The 17,487-nt window shown below is 48.2% G+C and overlaps 7 non-coding genes and 3 pseudogenes across 7 annotated transcripts; all 10 read left to right on the top strand.

Moving 5' to 3' along the window:
- The first annotated feature begins 251 nt into the window (after positions 1-251).
- Positions 252-438, top strand: LOC143486581 (U2 spliceosomal RNA). The gene has a single exon (XR_013123544.1). It is a non-coding gene; the product is annotated as a U2 spliceosomal RNA (small nuclear RNA).
- Positions 439-1,067: 629 nt separating this feature from the next.
- Positions 1,068-1,186, top strand: LOC143486164 (U5 spliceosomal RNA). Its single transcript, XR_013123161.1, has one exon. It is a non-coding gene; the product is annotated as a U5 spliceosomal RNA (small nuclear RNA).
- A 163-nt stretch (positions 1,187-1,349) lies between these two features.
- Positions 1,350-1,574, top strand: LOC143486625 (U2 spliceosomal RNA; annotated as a pseudogene).
- A 1,792-nt stretch (positions 1,575-3,366) lies between these two features.
- Positions 3,367-3,554, top strand: LOC143486582 (U2 spliceosomal RNA). Its single transcript, XR_013123545.1, has one exon. It is a non-coding gene; the product is annotated as a U2 spliceosomal RNA (small nuclear RNA).
- Positions 3,555-4,197: 643 nt separating this feature from the next.
- On the top strand, positions 4,198-4,316 carry LOC143486165 (U5 spliceosomal RNA). Its single transcript, XR_013123162.1, has one exon. It is a non-coding gene; the product is annotated as a U5 spliceosomal RNA (small nuclear RNA).
- A 163-nt stretch (positions 4,317-4,479) lies between these two features.
- LOC143486626 (U2 spliceosomal RNA) lies at positions 4,480-4,704 on the top strand (annotated as a pseudogene).
- A 1,792-nt stretch (positions 4,705-6,496) lies between these two features.
- On the top strand, positions 6,497-6,682 carry LOC143486579 (U2 spliceosomal RNA). The gene has a single exon (XR_013123543.1). It is a non-coding gene; the product is annotated as a U2 spliceosomal RNA (small nuclear RNA).
- Positions 6,683-7,338: 656 nt separating this feature from the next.
- LOC143486167 (U5 spliceosomal RNA) lies at positions 7,339-7,457 on the top strand. Its single transcript, XR_013123164.1, has one exon. It is a non-coding gene; the product is annotated as a U5 spliceosomal RNA (small nuclear RNA).
- A 5,871-nt stretch (positions 7,458-13,328) lies between these two features.
- Positions 13,329-13,499, top strand: LOC143486587 (U2 spliceosomal RNA; annotated as a pseudogene).
- A 2,242-nt stretch (positions 13,500-15,741) lies between these two features.
- LOC143486168 (U5 spliceosomal RNA) lies at positions 15,742-15,860 on the top strand. The gene has a single exon (XR_013123165.1). It is a non-coding gene; the product is annotated as a U5 spliceosomal RNA (small nuclear RNA).
- Positions 15,861-17,487: the final 1,627 nt, after the last annotated feature.

Here is a 17,487-nt window from a genome sequence, read left to right on the forward strand (position 1 = left end):
CCCACCACATTCCTTTTAAAAGACCCTAGCAAGCTCCCGCCAGCACTACTACAGAAGTTGCTGGCGAGGAAGGGACTTTTATAGACTTTTTATTAGAACAACAAATGTTTTAAATCTGCATGTGTGATGTGTTTTTTAGCCAACCCTTGAAGCGTCTTTTACATTTATTGTATATGTGTATAAATTTTATGTGTGTATTTTATGAATAATTGTTGATTTTATTGCATTTTCGATGTATAATGGATATAAAGCTTGCTTTTCGAAAAAAAAAAAAAAAAAAAAAAATCTGTTCTTATCAGTTTAATATCTGATACGTCCTCTATATGAGGACTTCATATTAAATGGATTTTTAGAACAGGGAGGCGAAACAGGGGCTTGCCCCGTTCGCCCCACGCATCGACCTGGTATTGCAGTACCTCCAGGAACGGTGCACCTTCCTAAACGTGTGGAAAAGAAAGAGTTTGTTGCTGGTTGTATGGTATGATCAGCCTGTTTATTTTAATGAATTTGTAATATGTGTGTGTGTGTGTGTGTGTGTGTGTGTGTGTGTATATATATATATATATATATATATATATATATATATATATATATATATTATAAAACTTTATTTTTACATTTGTTGGTTGATTTGTCTGTCTGTCTGTCTCTGTCTGTCTGTCTGTCTGTGTGAATAAATAAAACAAAGCAGCCAAAAGCGCTCACTCCTTTAAAAAAAACCAGAATAAGTAAGAATGAAGGGGAGTGAGTGGTCTCTGTCTCTCTCACTGCCTTGTCAGCTGGTCACAAATGCAGTGCGAGCGGAGGCCACTCCCCTTTCGGCGGTTTGCAGTTTTCCCTCCGTTTTTGTTCTTTTTTTTTTTTTTTTTTTTTTTTGAGATTGTTACTGTTTTTTCCCCTCCCCTCTCTCTCTCTCTCTCTCTCTCCATTATAGCCTGCCAGCCCTGCCTGCCTGCCTGCCTGATGTTGCCAACAAGCCACAGCCCCGCAGGCTCCTCCCTTGTTACCGCGAACAAACGAGCTAGGCTTTAGGTTGGCGTAGCGGGACGCCTGAGCCTACATGGCTATAGCTCGGGTTTCTCTTCATTCACGCACAAATCTTTCGCCTTTTACTAAAGATTTCCGTGGAGGGGAACGTCAAAGAGTCAAATTGATTTTTTGGAGCGCTCTGCCTCCGGGCAGGGCCGCAACAATCTGTACAATGAGAATGTGTATAAACGTAGGGGTGGGCGTGGCACGAAGGGAAGGGTGAGCGTACGTACGGCTGGAAGGAAGGAAGGGCGCTGTCTCCGCGGAGGGGAGGCCTGTGCCGGCGAGGCCGGCGCCCAGGCCAGCGCCCATTTCAGGTTATCGCTTCTCGGCCTTTTGGCTAAGATCAAGTGTAGTATCGTTGATTTTAGATTTTATCTAATTTTAACATTTTTACTACAGCTTTTACATGCAGATTTTATTGTGATTTTACTAATTTGTTGTTCTCTTTGTCTTTTTAACAGGAGGAGTCTGGGCGGAACCTAATGAGCAATCGGTCTGGTGGCATTGTCCACCGACCACCGCTTGGGAACCGCCCAGCTCCTCCTCCTGTTTTTAGGCTCGTCCCGCCGTCTTGGAGGATCCCGGGTGGACCAGGAAGATCTCTCTCCCCGGTGGTCGGTTGGAGGAACTGCGGGCTCCCTCTGCTCTGGGCCCCTCGGCAGGGGAGAGCAGGATGGCCGATGGTGGGACCGGGGGACCGGCGCTGGGTGGCGGTCAGCCGGTCGGGTCCCTGGGGCCGACGGCAGCCTCCTCGGCGGGGCCTGGCTGGGGAGCAGGTGGAGGCCTGCTCAATACGGCCAGGTTCCGCTGGGCTCCCGGTGAGGAGGGGATCCCTTTCATGGAGAGGGTCCCCTTCATACGGGAGGTGCTGCAAGAAGCTCTGGGGATCTCGGTCTGGGACCTGATCTGCGCTCAGCGCAATGGGCCCCTGGCCTACTTTGAGGTCACCTTCGACTCTGCTGAGGTTTACCAGCGTGCCCTGGAGCGGAGGGATGAGCTGAAGCAACATCCCGTGGGTAGACACTTCGTGGTTGAGCCCCTGTGGGTGGAGGGCCGTCGTCTGGTCACCACCCACGTGTTCAACCCGTATGTCCCCTCGGAGCATATCCGTAGGTTCCTCCAGACCTATGGTGAGGTCCACCCGGGGGATAAGATGGTTAGGGACGAGCTTGGAGTGTGGAATGGGCGCCGTCAATTTTTTATGACCTTTAAGAAAGATGGCCAGGGGGGTGTGGTGCATCCTCCCGCCCTCTTCTCCTTGGGTGCTAACAGAGGATATTTGTTTTACAGGGGTCAGCCCGACCACTGCAGAGGGTGCCGGGAGTATGGGCATAAGCAGGAGAGCTGTCCCGGCCGTAAGTGCTTCATCTGCCTGGACCCTGGACATGTGGCCCGGGACTGCAAGGGCCCCCGGAGGTGCAGACGATGCCGCGGCGAGGGACATTTGGAGCGCTCCTGCCCCAACGCTGTTCCCACTTATGCGTCGGCGGTGGCCGTGGGCAGGGGCGGGGAGACCGCCGCGGCACCCTCCGGGGTGCCTTCGACGGGACCCCCGGCCGGCCCCAGGACATCGGCAGCTGCAGGAGAGGAGACGACAGCAGAGGCTGGCCGGAGAGACGACGCGGTTGCAGTCCCGGGCGAAGAGGAGCAGCCTAGGGAGGGGGAGGTAAGAGAAAAACCATCTACTCACCTGTTGTGTGCCCCCCCTCCCCAGAGAGACGGGTCCAGGCCGGCCGGGCAGCCCAAGAAGGCTACTCCCGGCACCTCCAAGAAGAGAACGAGGACTGGGCTGACCCCTCCCAAGGAGGAGGGGAGACGGAGGAACAAGAAAAGGACAACCACCCCCCCACCCCCCCAGGCAGAAGAGACGGCGTCCAGGGGGCCTTCACAGGCTTCAACGCCCAAGGAATCTGTGTGGGAGAGTGTCATCTGTCTGGGCTCCATGGTGGCGGACCTCTCCCCACCAGCTCTCCCTGAGATGGACACAGAGGACTTGGGAGAGGTTCCGCCCCTGCCAGCTTACTACTACGGACCGGGCTCAGACGAAGATGACCTCTCCCCGGCGTCGGGCTCATTTCCTTCCCCCACCACATTCCTTTTAAAAGACCCTAGCAAGCTCCCGCCAGCACTACTACAGAAGTTGCTGGCGAGGAAGGGACTTTTATAGACTTTTTATTAGAACAACAAATGTTTTAAATCTGCATGTGTGATGTGTTTTTTAGCCAACCCTTGAAGCGTCTTTTACATTTATTGTATATGTGTATAAATTTTATGTGTGTATTTTATGAATAATTGTTGATTTTATTGCATTTTCGATGTATAATGGATATAAAGCTTGCTTTTCGAAAAAAAAAAAAAAAAAAAAAAAATCTGTTCTTATCAGTTTAATATCTGATACGTCCTCTATATGAGGACTTCATATTAAATGGATTTTTAGAACAGGGAGGCGAAACAGGGGCTTGCCCCGTTCGCCCCACGCATCGACCTGGTATTGCAGTACCTCCAGGAACGGTGCACCTTCCTAAACGTGTGGAAAAGAAAGAGTTTGTTGCTGGTTGTATGGTATGATCAGCCTGTTTATTTTAATGAATTTGTAATATGTGTGTGTGTGTGTGTGTGTGTGTGTGTGTGTGTATATATATATATATATATATATATATATATATATATATATATATATATTATAAAACTTTATTTTTACATTTGTTGGTTGATTTGTCTGTCTGTCTGTCTCTGTCTGTCTGTCTGTCTGTGTGAATAAATAAAACAAAGCAGCCAAAAGCGCTCACTCCTTTAAAAAAAACCAGAATAAGTAAGAATGAAGGGGAGTGAGTGGTCTCTGTCTCTCTCACTGCCTTGTCAGCTGGTCACAAATGCAGTGCGAGCGGAGGCCACTCCCCTTTCGGCGGTTTGCAGTTTTCCCTCCGTTTTTGTTCTTTTTTTTTTTTTTTTTTTTTTTTGAGATTGTTACTGTTTTTTCCCCTCCCCTCTCTCTCTCTCTCTCTCTCTCTCTCTCTCTCTCTCCATTATAGCCTGCCAGCCCTGCCTGCCTGCCTGCCTGATGTTGCCAACAAGCCACAGCCCCGCAGGCTCCTCCCTTGTTACCGCGAACAAACGAGCTAGGCTTTAGGTTGGCGTAGCGGGACGCCTGAGCCTACATGGCTATAGCTCGGGTTTCTCTTCATTCACGCACAAATCTTTCGCCTTTTACTAAAGATTTCCGTGGAGGGGAACGTCAAAGAGTCAAATTGATTTTTTGGAGCGCTCTGCCTCCGGGCAGGGCCGCAACAATCTGTACAATGAGAATGTGTATAAACGTAGGGGTGGGCGTGGCACGAAGGGAAGGGTGAGCGTACGTACGGCTGGAAGGAAGGAAGGGCGCTGTCTCCGCGGAGGGGAGGCCTGTGCCGGCGAGGCCGGCGCCCAGGCCAGCGCCCATTTCAGGTTATCGCTTCTCGGCCTTTTGGCTAAGATCAAGTGTAGTATCGTTGATTTTAGATTTTATCTAATTTTAACATTTTTACTACAGCTTTTACATGCAGATTTTATTGTGATTTTACTAATTTGTTGTTCTCTTTGTCTTTTTAACAGGAGGAGTCTGGGCGGAACCTAATGAGCAATCGGTCTGGTGGCATTGTCCACCGACCACCGCTTGGGAACCGCCCAGCTCCTCCTCCTGTTTTTAGGCTCGTCCCGCCGTCTTGGAGGATCCCGGGTGGACCAGGAAGATCTCTCTCCCCGGTGGTCGGTTGGAGGAACTGCGGGCTCCCTCTGCTCTGGGCCCCTCGGCAGGGGAGAGCAGGATGGCCGATGGTGGGACCGGGGGACCGGCGCTGGGTGGCGGTCAGCCGGTCGGGTCCCTGGGGCCGACGGCAGCCTCCTCGGCGGGGCCTGGCTGGGGAGCAGGTGGAGGCCTGCTCAATACGGCCAGGTTCCGCTGGGCTCCCGGTGAGGAGGGGATCCCTTTCATGGAGAGGGTCCCCTTCATACGGGAGGTGCTGCAAGAAGCTCTGGGGATCTCGGTCTGGGACCTGATCTGCGCTCAGCGCAATGGGCCCCTGGCCTACTTTGAGGTCACCTTCGACTCTGCTGAGGTTTACCAGCGTGCCCTGGAGCGGAGGGATGAGCTGAAGCAACATCCCGTGGGTAGACACTTCGTGGTTGAGCCCCTGTGGGTGGAGGGCCGTCGTCTGGTCACCACCCACGTGTTCAACCCGTATGTCCCCTCGGAGCATATCCGTAGGTTCCTCCAGACCTATGGTGAGGTCCACCCGGGGGATAAGATGGTTAGGGACGAGCTTGGAGTGTGGAATGGGCGCCGTCAATTTTTTATGACCTTTAAGAAAGATGGCCAGGGGGGTGTGGTGCATCCTCCCGCCCTCTTCTCCTTGGGTGCTAACAGAGGATATTTGTTTTACAGGGGTCAGCCCGACCACTGCAGAGGGTGCCGGGAGTATGGGCATAAGCAGGAGAGCTGTCCCGGCCGTAAGTGCTTCATCTGCCTGGACCCTGGACATGTGGCCCGGGACTGCAAGGGCCCCCGGAGGTGCAGACGATGCCGCGGCGAGGGACATTTGGAGCGCTCCTGCCCCAACGCTGTTCCCACTTATGCGTCGGCGGTGGCCGTGGGCAGGGGCGGGGAGACCGCCGCGGCACCCTCCGGGGTGCCTTCGACGGGACCCCCGGCCGGCCCCAGGACATCGGCAGCTGCAGGAGAGGAGACGACAGCAGAGGCTGGCCGGAGAGACGACGCGGTTGCAGTCCCGGGCGAAGAGGAGCAGCCTAGGGAGGGGGAGGTAAGAGAAAAACCATCTACTCACCTGTTGTGTGCCCCCCCTCCCCAGAGAGACGGGTCCAGGCCGGCCGGGCAGCCCAAGAAGGCTACTCCCGGCACCTCCAAGAAGAGAACGAGGACTGGGCTGACCCCTCCCAAGGAGGAGGGGAGACGGAGGAACAAGAAAAGGACAACCACCCCCCCACCCCCCCAGGCAGAAGAGACGGCGTCCAGGGGGCCTTCACAGGCTTCAACGCCCAAGGAATCTGTGTGGGAGAGTGTCATCTGTCTGGGCTCCATGGTGGCGGACCTCTCCCCACCAGCTCTCCCTGAGATGGACACAGAGGACTTGGGAGAGGTTCCGCCCCTGCCAGCTTACTACTACGGACCGGGCTCAGACGAAGATGACCTCTCCCCGGCGTCGGGCTCATTTCCTTCCCCCACCACATTCCTTTTAAAAGACCCTAGCAAGCTCCCGCCAGCACTACTACAGAAGTTGCTGGCGAGGAAGGGACTTTTATAGACTTTTTATTAGAACAACAAATGTTTTAAATCTGCATGTGTGATGTGTTTTTTAGCCAACCCTTGAAGCGTCTTTTACATTTATTGTATATGTGTATAAATTTTATGTGTGTATTTTATGAATAATTGTTGATTTTATTGCATTTTCGATGTATAATAGATATAAAGCTTGCTTTTCGAAAAAAAAAAAAAAAAAAAAAATCTGTTCTTATCAGTTTAATATCTGATACGTCCTCTATATGAGGACTTCATATTAAATGGATTTTTAGAACAGGGAGGCGAAACAGGGGCTTGCCCCGTTCGCCCCACGCATCGACCTGGTATTGCAGTACCTCCAGGAACGGTGCACCTTCCTAAACGTGTGGAAAAGAAAGAGTTTGTTGCTGGTTGTATGGTATGATCAGCCTGTTTATTTTAATGAATTTGTAATATGTGTGTGTGTGTGTGTGTGTGTGTGTGTGTGTATATATATATATATATATATATATATATATATATATATATATATATATATATATATATTATAAAACTTTATTTTTACATTTGTTGGTTGATTTGTCTGTCTGTCTGTCTCTGTCTGTCTGTCTGTCTGTGTGAATAAATAAAACAAAGCAGCCAAAAGCGCTCACTCCTTTAAAAAAAACCAGAATAAGTAAGAATGAAGGGGAGTGAGTGGTCTCTGTCTCTCTCACTGCCTTGTCAGCTGGTCACAAATGCAGTGCGAGCGGAGGCCACTCCCCTTTCGGCGGTTTGCAGTTTTCCCTCCGTTTTTGTTCTTTTTTTTTTTTTTTTTTTTTTTTTGAGATTGTTACTGTTTTTTCCCCTTCTCTCTCTCTCTCTCTCTCTCTCTCTCTCTCTCTCCCTCTCTCCATTATAGCCTGCCAGCCCTGCCTGCCTGCCTGCCTGATGTTGCCAACAAGCCACAGCCCCGCAGGCTCCTCCCTTGTTACCGCGAACAAACGAGCTAGGCTTTAGGTTGGCGTAGCGGGACGCCTGAGCCTACATGGCTATAGCTCGGGTTTCTCTTCATTCACGCACAAATCTTTCGCCTTTTACTAAAGATTTCCGTGGAGGGGAACGTCAAAGAGTCAAATTGATTTTTTGGAGCGCTCTGCCTCCGGGCAGGGCCGCAACAATCTGTACAATGAGAATGTGTATAAACGTAGGGGTGGGCGTGGCACGAAGGGAAGGGTGAGCGTACGTACGGCTGGAAGGAAGGAAGGGCGCTGTCTCCGCGGAGGGGAGGCCTGTGCCGGCGAGGCCGGCGCCCAGGCCAGCGCCCATTTCAGGTTATCGCTTCTCGGCCTTTTGGCTAAGATCAAGAGGACGAGACGGGGATCGACCTTTGAGGCAGAAGACGTTTTACGGCGGAAGGCTTCAAAGGAAATTTATTTTCTACACTACGAGTGTGTTTATTCTAAAGGTCAACTACAAGGTAAGTCGGTTCCTTTTAACAGTTTTAGAGAGACCTTTTATTGTAGGGTTATCTAAAATCTGTTCTTAAATCGTTCTTAGACTTGTTTTTGATCTATTTTACAACCTTTTTAGTCTGTTTTAGCTATTTATTAGACTTTTATCAGAGCCACATTGTAAAAGTTAAGCAGTGGTGCCTCCACCATGTCGGCTGCTCGTGCCGGCACAAGGAGGCACCACAGCGTGCGTTTTCATTTAAAAATTGGAGGAGAAGAAAGAGAACGAGTTTCACGGCTAGATTTCTCACGAAAGTACATGCAAAAGATTTTGGGGTTTAGCCCAAATGCTTTTAATTGTATCATTGCATTGCCCCAGAACAAGGGGTTTGACGTGAGCTTTTGTTCAGGAGCCCTGCTAAATGATTTTTGGGTAAGATGGGAAAATGCAAAGGAAAAATTTGACTTGTTTGAGATTGAAAAATTAACTGACCATACAAGAAAGGTGGTAATAATAAGAATGTTTAATGAAACCGTGTGTGCCGAGGATATTTGTGCATGGTTGAGCAGGTTTTGTACTGTGATGGGAGATGCTGTGAAGGTGGTGGACGATGACGGCGTTTGGACCTGTGCCTGGAGGATCCCCATAAAACAATGGGAGCTCAAATCAGGTTATATGGGTTTGAAACACTTGCCACAAACAATTGTCTTGGGTGAAAACAGGGGATATGTTTTCTATCAGGGAATGCCAAAGACATGTAGACGGTGTGGGGAGATGGGGCATTTCGCTGATGCATGTGACAAATTATTTTGTGGGAAGTGTAGAGAAATTGGGCATACTTTTGAGAAGTGTCCCAATGGCAGAATGTGCAACCTCTGTGGAAGCTCAGACCACCTCTACAGGGATTGTCCAGACTCTTTTGCCAACAAGCTTAAGTCCCAAGGTCCCAAGATGGCCGCCAAGCATGGCAAACAGGGAAACAAAATGGCCGGGGAGAAGGAGCAGGAAGTGGAGGAGGAGCCGGAGGAGGAGCCAGAGGCGGGGCCAAGTGGAGTGAGAAGTAACCCCCAGCCTCCCCAGCAGGGGGCAGATCAAGTGGTAAGTGAGGTAAGAGAGGTAAGTGAGGTGAGTATAGGAAAGGGAGGTACAGGAAATAAAAATAAAGAGGGGGAGGGGGAAGAACAGGCTCAGGGAGGAGATGAGGGGGAGGAGGAAGGGGAGAAGGAGGCGGAAACTGTAACTGAAACTATGGAGACAGTGTCAGAAGAGAGCAGTGGAGAAACAAACATTTTGGTTTCTCTCCCAAGTACACAGCCCTCAAAGCGGCCTGCTGAATCCCCTTTATCAGTTTTAAATGAGAAAAAGCATAGAGAGGCGACCCATACGGACGACTCAAGTCGATCATGGTCTGGAGGGTCCTTTTTAGAGATTCACCTGAAATCCTCCACACCACGCACACGACAGGAAGTATCATCAGAGGATTCGGAAGTAGGAAATGCGGATCTATTCAGACTCTCTAAAGTTTTAGCGATAAAGGAGGAGGACATCTCCCAAGAAATCGGTTGAGGTAATTTTATAGTTTGAATAGAGTGCAAATATCTGAAATGTGTATGAGAATAAGCATAGTGGGTGTAATGTTTTTAATTTTCCTCTTGCTCATGGAGCTGACCATCTCCACAATCAATGTGAGAAGCGTGCGAGCTCCACTTAGAGCACAGAGTATCCTGTCCTTTTTAAATAATATGAAAGCAGATGTTTTATTACTACAGGAGTGCGCACTTCCTTTTTTGAGCTCTTATAGAGATTGGGAGCAGCGATGGGCTGCGGGTCCCTCTCTCTGGAGCGGGTCGCAATACAGCAAGGTAGACGGAGTGGCGATTTTAATAAGAAACCCTAGGATACTAGTAAAGGGCAGCACCGTGGTGAGAGATGGGCGGGCACTTTTAGCCCACTTGACCTTTTTAGGGGTGGATTTTACTGTTTTAAATGTGTATGGTTATAATGATAAACAGGAGAGGGTGGGACTGTGGGAGGATTTGCAGCCCCATTTGTGTGGGAGGGGTCCACTGATTTTAGGAGGGGATTTTAATTGTGTTTTATCCAGTCGGGATAGAAAGAGGAGAGATGATAGTTTTAAACTAGATATTTCTTCTAACAGATTAAAAGACCTGATAAGTGATCTTAAATTAGTTGACTGTTTTAAGAAACTGCATCCAAGGGAGGAGGGCTTCACCTGGAGTAGTGGTGATGGTACCAGAGCCTCCCGAATTGATTTTTTGTTTACAAGAAAATGCCCGCCCACAGATGCAACATTGGCCCCCATGTTTTTGTCTGATCACCAAATGTTAACGTGCACTGTAAGTTTTCCCACTGATTTGACGATAGGGGGAGGGTTGTGGAGGCTGAACTGCTCCCTGTTGGAGGATGAGCACATACTGGAAGCCTATAGGGAGCGGTATAGCCTCTGGCAAACCCTCCAAGACCTATACGATACACGGGCACAATGGTGGGAGATGGTGAAGGGACGGACCCAGACGTTTTTTAAGAGAAAAGGGAAGGAAAAGAAAGACAAACAAAATAGACGTATGAAGGGGCTGCAAAAAAGGTTACAAAGGTATTTTAATCTTTTAAATCAGGGTTTTGATTATACAGAAGATGTAAATGAAGTAAAGGAAGAAATGAAGCTTTTAAGTGAGTTAAAGAGTAGGGGTTTTATTGCAAGGTGCAAAGAAAAAGAGATAGAGTTAGGGGAGAAATGCACCAGATATTTTTTTAAGAAAATAGTGGCACGAAGCGAAGGCTTTACTGAGTTGAAGGAAGATGGGTTAATTGCAAAGACAAATGAAGAAATTATAGGGGTGGTGGAGAGTTTTTATACTCAGCTGTATGGGGAAAAAGTGACAAACATGGATGTCAGGAGGGAGGTGGTGGGTTTTTTAAATAACACAATACAAGACCCAGGGGTTTTAGAACAAAATTTTACTAGAGAAGACTTAGACAACAGTCTTAAAGGTTTTAAAGTAGGTAAATCCCCAGGGGAAGATGGACTCCCGGTGGAATTTTATAAAACCTTTTGGAATGTTTTAGCAGAAGACATTTTAGTGGTTTTTAATGAATTTTCAAACTTGTCTATTTTACCCAAGAGTTTTAGAGCAGGGACAGTCTCACTTTTATACAAAAAAGGGGATAGGACTGACATCAGAAACTGGCGACCAATCACATTATTAAACTGTGACTGCAAAATTTTTAGCAAGCTTTTAGCTCTTAGGATGTCGACAGTTTTACCTGACGTGATCCACCCGGATCAAGCCTGCGCGGTTCCAGGGCGTCGGATCACGGACAACCTAGTACTGATCCAGGACTCCATCTGTTTTGCGAGAGACAGAAACATTCGATTGTTAGTCTTAAATTTAGATTTCGAAAAAGCCTTTGATCGGGTCTCGCACCAGTACCTCTTTGAGGTGCTGCAAAAAATGGGTTTCCCTGGGAGATTTTTAAAGTGGGTGGGCCTGCTGTATAAAGACATTACCAGCAGATTCATTGTAAATGGGCACATGTCAAAAGCAGTGAATATATGCTCAGGAGTGCGGCAGGGTTGCCCCTTATCCCCCTTGTTGTTTGTGGCAGGCATTGAACCGCTCGCAGAGATCTTGAGAAGGGACAAATGGATCAAAGGACTGGACCTACCAGGAGGACTGACCGCGACATGCTCTCTTTATATGGACGACGTGACACTTTTATGTAGGGACGTTTTATCGGCACAGAGAGCGCTAGAGCTGACAGAATGGTACGGTAGAGCCGCAGGCGCCCGTTTAAATAGAAATAAATCAGAAGCACAATTGTTTGGGCAATGGCAAGGGGAACATGTGGATTTAGAGGTGGATTTTAAGGCTACAGGTTTTAAAATTTTAGGAGTACATTTTAACAAGGACGGACTGGGGAACGATAACTGGACAGACCTGCTAGGGAAAGCAAGGAAAAAATTGGGGTTTTGGGGGTTAAGAAAACTGACCATGGAAGGAAAGATCCTAATAATCAAAGCTGTGATTTTACCACTGTTTTTATTGACATGTTCAGTTTTCCCCCCTCCTAGACATTTTTTGCTAGGTCTGGATCGGGCGGTCTTCTATTTCTTGTGGGGGTCAAAATGGGAGAGGCTGAGGAGAGAGGTAGTGAAGAAAAGTAAAGAGAAGGGAGGAAAAGGCCTCCCGGACCCTCACCTGTTCCTAGGCAGCCAATTCATCGCGCTCCATGTGAAGTATGCACTGTTGACTGAATGGAGAAAAAACAAAGCGGCGGCAACGTCAAGGTTTTGGATAGGGTCTTACCTGAGGAGCCTAGGCCTGCTTGCCCTGGACCTAAAGACCCCTGTAGCTTTTAAAATGTCACAAACACATGTTTTCATTCAAAAGTTTTTAAGGAAATATAACATAGAGCAATCGGGTGAGAAGGTCTTGACTAATGCAAAGGAAATTGTGGGTTGTGTGCAGGAACGAGAGGAGGTGAGCCGGATTCCAGGGCTCACACAGCGGGAGGCTCAGAAGGTGTGGCGGAACGCAGCACACCCATCCCTGCCCAACAGAAATAAAGACCTGTCGTGGCTTGCAGCCCATGAGGTTCTCCCAGTCCGGGCGGTCATGCACTCCCGGGGTATGGCGACAACAGCAACGTGCCCACGGCCCGGGTGTGGCGAACCTGAGACCGTGCGGCACGCACTCTGGGAGTGCAGGGTGGCGAGGGACCTGTGGGCCACTGTCGGCCCCCTGAAATGCCCAAGCCTGCCAGCAGGGGAGGTCCACGCACGAGACTATCGGCTAGCGATAAGCGGGGTGGGTCAGGGTGTAGACACGTTACCAGCCAAAGAATTTGAAACACTCTGGCTCACCCTTAACAGTGTGAAAAGCGCCTTATGGACCTCCCGCAACCGGCTGGTAGGGAAGCGAGTGACGGTGCCCCTGCACGCTATGCAAGCGCTGGTAACATCGTCGCTGCAGGGTGCACCGCGCGAGTCTATTTGGAGGAGGGGGCCGAGGCTTCACGCAGGGGGGTCCCCGTCATCCCCAGCCGGGGCCCCTGCCGACGCCCCTGGAGGGAACAGTTTGCCTGATCAGGGACAGCAGGCGAGGGGAGGACCTCCGCTGGGTGCAAGGGGTGGGGTGCGTGCACCGGGCGTTGTGACACCCGGGCCTCCCCCCTCGGTCTCCTCGTCAATTAGTGCGGCTCAGAGAGGGGACTTAATGAACAGAGACCTACCCACACGTTGATTGCTGGTTTTATGTTGTATTGTGCCTGGCATGTAATGTTGTATTAGCTGATGGTTTTTTTACTGAACCCAAAGGACCAGACCTTTTCCCCGCATTGTGTATGTCTTGGAGGAAACAAAAAGACAAAGACAATTTTGAACCTTGTATTTTAAATGGTTTTTATTCATGTACAAACTTATTTATTTATTCAGCCATTCACTTATTTATTTATTTATTTATTCATGCATGTACATACCAGTCATGGCAATGTATAAAACGTTTTAAAAGAAATGCATACATAAATACGGAATGTAATGAATATGTTTTACGTATGTGACAAAATAAACACACTTTGAACCAAAAAATCTGTTCTTATCAGTTTAATATCTGATACGTCCTCTATATGAGGACTTCATATTAAATGGATTTTTAGAACAGGGAGGCGAAACAGGGGCTTGCCCCGTTCGCCCCACGCATCGACCTGGTATTGCAGTACCTCCAGGAACGGTGCACCTTCCTAAACGTGTGGAAAAGAAAGAGTTTGTTGCTGGTTGTATGGTATGATCAGCCTGTTTATTTTAATGAATTTGTAATATGTGTGTGTGTGTGTGTGTGTGTGTGTGTATATATATATTAGGGGTGGGATGCGATTAAAAAAATTAATCGAATTAATCGGAAGCTTTGTAATTAATTAATCGAAATTAATCGCATTTTAATCGCATTTCAGTATTTAACATGAGAAATATTAATTTAAGTTTGAATGATGAATGAATCAATGAACATAATCAAACTTCAACATCTTGTTTATTTTTCCACCAGTCTACTACACAGACCAATATATGAGTGCAGAAAACAGTTCAGAACATTGGAAATTCTGACCAAAAATGTTGTTTAATTTTGGGAGTTTTGCTCAGGATATTGGAAGAATTGAAGTAAATCAGAAGATGTTTTTTAATACCATTTTAGATGGTATACTTTTCTTAAATTTCCCAGGCCTCTGCCACAGGCATCTCCATAGTGCCTAGAAGTGGTCTTCTGCATGCTCAAAGCAAATGACTGGATCTTCCATTCATCATCTATAATATGAGCTGTCACACCAAGATCATTCTTGTTGCTAACAGAGGTCCAGTGATCCCCAGTCAGAGCCACATTTGTGGCGCTCTTCACAATAACCTGTTTTACTTCCCTTTCACAATAACCTGTTTTTTTTCCCTCGTTCTTACGTACGAGGTTAAGAAGTACTTGGTGCTAAGAACGTTTTGGGAAACTCACCCCTGGACGGTAGTTCATAACTTGCATCAGTTGACGCAATGTGCAGCGCTTCTTGTAAGCCTTTATCTTCGACCACAGAGAGCGAACGACACAAATAATATGACGCGTCATGTATAAACGCGTGCGGAGTCGCGCGCTACGGTCACTCGCGAAAGTTTAATCCAGTCTTAATGGTCCAATGAAGGTACTTTAAAAACCAGGACATTTCCTCACTTAAAAAAAAACCCGGGACAACACCTGTCCAGGATGTGAAATGCGGACGTTTAGGTCACCCTATCGTACTAGGAATACATTTAGCAGCTAAGTTATCATTACTGACCTGCGCGTTAAGCTGGGCGTACACTGTGCGATTTTTGGCCCATTTTCAGCCGATTTTTCACTCGTTTCGGCTCAATCGCGTGTCGTGCATCGTATAGTTTACACAGGTAAACGAGGAGCGATTCACACCTCACGACCAACTCCCGATCAGAAATCGCAGCGTCGCAAGAACATCAAACATGTTTGAAATTCAAATCGCTCCTCGTGAGAGTATCGCACTGTTGAAGCAGCTCCACGAGCCGACTCTCCGCAACGAGTTAGTCGTACAGTTTGAGCTGGAGCTGAGTACACGATTTAAAATATCGTACAGTGTACGCCCAGCTTTAGCTGCAACATGTTTTGCGTTGAGGTGGTAACGAAGGGTGGAAGTGCTCCTGTGATAAGCGAACTCCTTCCTTCATAAAGTGCAAATAACACTATTTGTGTTTGTACTTCCATCTGGAAGTTTCTTATATTTAAATTTCCCATCCACCAGCGTAGCCTCTTCAGTAATCTCCATAATGCTCATCTTATTGTGCGTCCATATAATCTGTACGCCTGGAACTCGTGCACTGAGAAACATTCCACGATGCAAAAGTGTATCGTGCGTTAAAATGCGTTAATTTTTTTAGTGCGTTAATTTTCCTGTAATTAATTAATCGAAATTAACGCGTTAAAGTCCCACCACTAATATATATATAATATTATATTATAAAACTTTATTTTTACATTTGTTGGTTGATTTGTCTGTCTGTCTGTCTCTGTCTGTCTGTCTGTGTGAATAAATAAAACAAAGCAGCCAAAAGCGCTCACTCCTTTAAAAAAAACCAGAATAAGTAAGAATGAAGGGGAGTGAGTGGTCTCTGTCTCTCTCACTGCCTTGTCAGCTGGTCACAAATGCAGTGCGAGCGGAGGCCACTCCCCTTTCGGCGGTTTGCAGTTTTCCCTCCGTTTTTGTTCTTTTTTTTTTTTTTTTTTTTTTGAGATTGTTACTGTTTTTTCCCCTCCTCTCTCTCTCTCTCTCTCTCTCTCTCTCTCTCTCTCTCTCTCCATTATAGCCTGCCAGCCCTGCCTGCCTGCCTGCCTGATGTTGCCAACAAGCCACAGCCCCGCAGGCTCCTCCCTTGTTACCGCGAACAAACGAGCTAGGCTTTAGGTTGGCGTAGCGGGACGCCTGAGCCTACATGGCTATAGCTCGGGTTTCTCTTCATTCACGCACAAATCTTTCGCCTTTTACTAAAGATTTCCGTGGAGGGGAACGTCAAAGAGTCAAATTGATTTTTTGGAGCGCTCTGCCTCCGGGCAGGGCCGCAACAATCTGTACAATGAGAATGTGTATAAACGTAGGGGTGGGCGTGGCACGAAGGGAAGGGTGAGCGTACGTACGGCTGGAAGGAAGGAAGGAAGGGCGCTGTCTCCGCGGAGGGGAGGCCTGTGCCGGCGAGGCCGGCGCCCAGGCCAGCGCCCATTTCAGGTTATCGCTTCTCGGCCTTTTGGCTAAGATCAAGGGGCGGAGACAGCGATCGACTCTTTGAAGATACTTGACTGCAGCCTACCAGTGGCGGCGGCCATTTTCCTTCAGAGAGTATATTGTAAGGTGGAAAGTGGTGGAAAAAATAACTAAATCTTTTTTCTGGTTGTTTTTGCATTGTTTAGGAGCAGTTTGGAGTGGAAGACGTTACACAGGCATTTGGGGTGTGGAGAACGGATTGTAGGTGTTCAGTGTCTGAGACTGGACAGCAGACAAAGGTAAGTGACCCTTTTTTGAGAGTTTTATATCCAGAGGAAATTAGCTGTTAGCGGTTAGCCTTTTCAACTAGAGGTGCCTCCATCATGTCGGCTGCTAGGGTCGGCGTGAGGAGGCACCATAGTGTCCGCTTTCGCTATATGGGCTCTGAGGAACGTTTGGGAGACCTATCTAGATTAGATTTCTCTAGAAACCTGATTCAGAAATGTTTGGGATTTAAGGCCATGGATTTAAATTGTATCCTAGCATTGCCAGGCAATAGAGGATATGATGTTAGCTTCAGGACAGCAGCAGGGCTACAAGAATTTTGGCAGAGATATGAGAAGCACAGGGAACAGTTTTCTTTGTTCATAGTAGAAAAACTGACTGTTAACCCACAGAAACTGGTATACATTAGAATGTTTAACGAAACAGTTACGGGAGAAGATATAGGCACATGGCTTGGCAGGCATTGTATAGTTAAAACCCCACCTTGTAAGGTAATGGACGAAGACGGCATATGGACATGTTCCTGGAAAGCGTCAGTGCAGTTAAAATTGGAGCCAACAGGGTATTTGGGGTTGCAGCATATACCATCCATGATAGCTTTAGGTGAAAATCGGGGTTATGTCTTTTATCAGGGGATGCCCAAACTGTGCCGGAAGTGCGGACAGTTTGGACATATAGCAGAAAATTGTCAGGTAACCGTGTGTAGAAAGTGTAGGGAAGTGGGCCATGTTTTTGAAAACTGTCCTAATGGAAGGTCATGTAATCTGTGTGGTGGAGAGGACCACCTTTTTAGAGAGTGTCCGTCGTCTTTTGCTAACAAAGTCAAAGCTAAAATGGCAGAGGAACAAACCCAGAAAACAAAAATGGCCGACATGCAGCATGGTGAGCACAGTGAGCAGGCAAGAGAGAAGAACGGAGAAGAAGGGGCGGGGCCAAGTGAAGGGGCGGGGCCAAGTGAAGGGGTGGGGCCAAGTGAAGGGGCGGGGCCAAGTGAAGGGGCGGGGCCAAGTGAAGGGGCGGGGCCAAGTGAAGGGGCAGGGCCAAGTGAAGGGGCGGGGCCAAGTGAAGGGGCGGGGCCAAGTGAAGGGGTGGAGCCAAGGGAAGGGGCGGGGCCAAGTGAAGCGGTGGGAAAACGCAAGAGGGAGGCTAGAAGGACTAGAGAGAAAGGGGCAAGGGAGAGGGTAGGGGGCGGAGTGCAGGTG

The sequence above is a fragment of the Brachyhypopomus gauderio genome, unplaced genomic scaffold (genome assembly GCF_052324685.1).
Source record: "Brachyhypopomus gauderio isolate BG-103 unplaced genomic scaffold, BGAUD_0.2 sc44, whole genome shotgun sequence".
Lineage (NCBI taxonomy): Eukaryota > Metazoa > Chordata > Actinopteri > Gymnotiformes > Hypopomidae > Brachyhypopomus > Brachyhypopomus gauderio.